Source organism: Arachis duranensis, chromosome 6, assembly GCF_000817695.3.
Source record: "Arachis duranensis cultivar V14167 chromosome 6, aradu.V14167.gnm2.J7QH, whole genome shotgun sequence".
Taxonomy (NCBI): Eukaryota; Viridiplantae; Streptophyta; class Magnoliopsida; order Fabales; family Fabaceae; genus Arachis; species Arachis duranensis.
The window spans coordinates 89340301-89343228 of NC_029777.3; the positions used below are offsets into that span (position 1 = coordinate 89340301).

A 2928-nucleotide genomic window follows, 5' to 3' on the forward strand; every position below is an offset into this window, starting at 1 on the left:
TATTTTTATTATAACTAGTGTAACAATAAACTAACGTACTTACCAATCCACAATTTTATATTTTAAATATTATAATAATAATAAATATAAAATTATTCAATAAATTATTGTCTATGTATATAGACAATAAAATTTAAACTTTTAATATTATTTAAACAAACGAATAAATTAATTTTTTTATCCAATCAGATAATATACAATATGAACATCATTATCTTTACCGATCGACACAGAAATAGATCTTTTTAATTTTTTTGTTATTTGATATTATTAAGTGTGATTTTACATGATCAAACATTTTTTTATCATATATGTTCTCTTAGTTCTATTTAAAAAATGTACGATAAAAAATCACATTTTACTATTATTTTTTTTTTAAAAAATAGAGGATTCAGTTCTTAACTGACCCGATTTTCCAGTGCTCGATGCTTCCTTGTCGTTTACCAGACTATAGTATTGTGCAAATCACATATGTTTGTTTGTTTTCCTTTTTTTTTTTAAGTATGTTTATCACATGTGTTTTTTGAAAGAGCGTTTATCACATTTTTTATTGGAAAGAGGGTTTATCACATGTTTTCTTTTGAAGTTAGTTGAAAAGTACCGTTAAATAATAAGCTATTTGAGAGTGGTTATCTTGTAACTAAAACCATTTTTTACCTTGTGTATATCACATGTTTTCCTTTTCCCTATTCCTATTTTAATTTCCACAAAACTTCGAGACCATTAATTTTTCTTTCCCCCTAAACTCTATGTTGTTTCCCCCCAAATTAAATAACCAACTTACATAAAAGAAATCCTTTTTCCTTTTCTCGTTTTCTATACCTCTCTTTATTCTCCCCGTTGCTTCTACACTTAAATTTCTTTCGTGATTAACTTGCATACTTTATAACCAAAAGTTTATGAATGACAAAACAAAGTGAAAAAGATTTTGTATAAAAGCCCCAACCTTTAAAAGTATACATACATTAATCTTCTGTATATAATAGAGATCCAAAGTGTTTAGTATATTAACTTTTGTTTTTAAAATATCTTTTGTCATATATGTTCATCATAAAATATTTTGTTTACTATTTCTAAAGTTTGAGCTCCATATTTTTAACTAAAGTATAATAAAGTATTTATTATATTGAGCAATATTATATATTTGTCATTATTGGGTATTCAAATAAAAAATACAAATATGCTTTGTTAGGAACCAAGTTTTTTAACCTACAATTAATTAACAAAGTAAAGATGAGAAAAATGAAGGAAAGAGAAAGGGTATTGATGATTTGTGGCAGACTGCCATTATTTAATTATAATTTATAATAATGCATTTAAATTTTAAACATGTTTCATGTTGCCATTTAATAAATAAAAAATAGATAGATAATGAGAATATTAAATAATGTAAATAATAGATATATTGGATGTTTAATTTATTAGGTGTATAGATGGTTATCTTAATGTTAAAGTTTAGGAGGTAATTTGAGAATGAAGTGTTTTTATTTTATTTGGTTAATTTTAGAATTTATTGTTCACAAAAGTCATTGTCTACCTAACAAAACCCTAATAAAAATTAATGAAAAAGTATAAGAAGATAATACTAAACAATGTGAACAATAAATATATCGGATATTCAATTCAATAGGTATGCAGATGATTATGTTAATTCTTAATAAGATAGTTTTTTTCTTTTGATTCAGTAACAATGACTGTATATTTAATTCACTAGGTGTGCGAATAGTTATCCTAATATTAAAATTTATGAGATAATTTAAGATAAAATATTTTTTATTTTATTAAATTAATTTTAAAATCTATTATTTATATTGTTTGTAAAAATTATTATCTACCTACCAAAACCGAAAATTAACCAGTCGACCATATGTTGGTTTGTTTTAACTTTAATTTAAGAAATAATTGGTCTTAATAAAAGAATTGATCTCGAGAGAAATCAAATCTTACTTTTAGCAATGGAATCTAATTGTAATCTATTGTACAGAGACCCAGATGTGAACACAAGACTTGGGTTCATTTGCATTATTGGTATTATATTACTGTTATTTAATTTATCTTTAATTTATGACCTTTAAAATATATTTTTTCTCACAAGTTATAATCATTTAATTAGTTACAATAAAATAAAAATTATTTTTAATACATACAAGATACAATAATAATCTATAGTAAGAATATTTCTAAAATTTAAAAGAATAAAGTATTATTTTTTTGTATACAAGTAAATATTATTTTAGTTCTAATGTTTAAGTTAAATCATAATTCTGTCTTTAACTTTTAAAATGTTTTATTTTTATGCGAAACGTTTTATCTCATCCTATTTTTGTCCTTGATTAAAATTAAAAATGTTTCTTTTAGAAATATTTTTTTTATTTTTTTAGATAATAACAAAAATTATAATTATAGTGGTCATAATAATAATTGTAGTGATTTAAAAGTGAATATGACAGAATAATAATAAAAAAGTATTTTTTTAAAATTAATTTTAATAAAAAAACTAAAATATGATGAAATATAACATTTGAAAGAAAAAGATATTCTAAATAATAGGGACGAAATTAAGACTTAACACAAATCTTAAAAATTAAGCCAGTACTTTATTCAATTTAACATGACTATAATAAACAACAATATAAAAAAAAAGCAATGCTAGGGGCAGCAATTTTTGTAATTATTAGCCATCAACTAGCCATCAATGATGATTTGATGGTGTGAGATTGGTGTGAGATTTCATCTAATGGCTCACCTTCCTCTGCTGGTTACATGTTGGCCAAAATTCAACAAAACTGCTGGTCCCCTAGACTTTTCCAAAAAATACTTATAATAGATTTTCAATTTTAAAAATAAAAGCTAATTAAAATGAAAAAAAAAACATAAGCACATAAATTTTTTTATTATTTACCAAATATAAATTAAAGTAGTGATAGC

General features: G+C 22.7%; 1 protein-coding gene across 1 annotated transcript in view; it reads right to left on the reverse strand.

Moving 5' to 3' along the window:
• LOC107470258 (nucleoside-triphosphatase) overlaps window positions 1-2928 on the reverse strand; it is an 8666-nt gene that overhangs the window by 3464 nt on the left and 2274 nt on the right. The window lies entirely within an intron of this gene.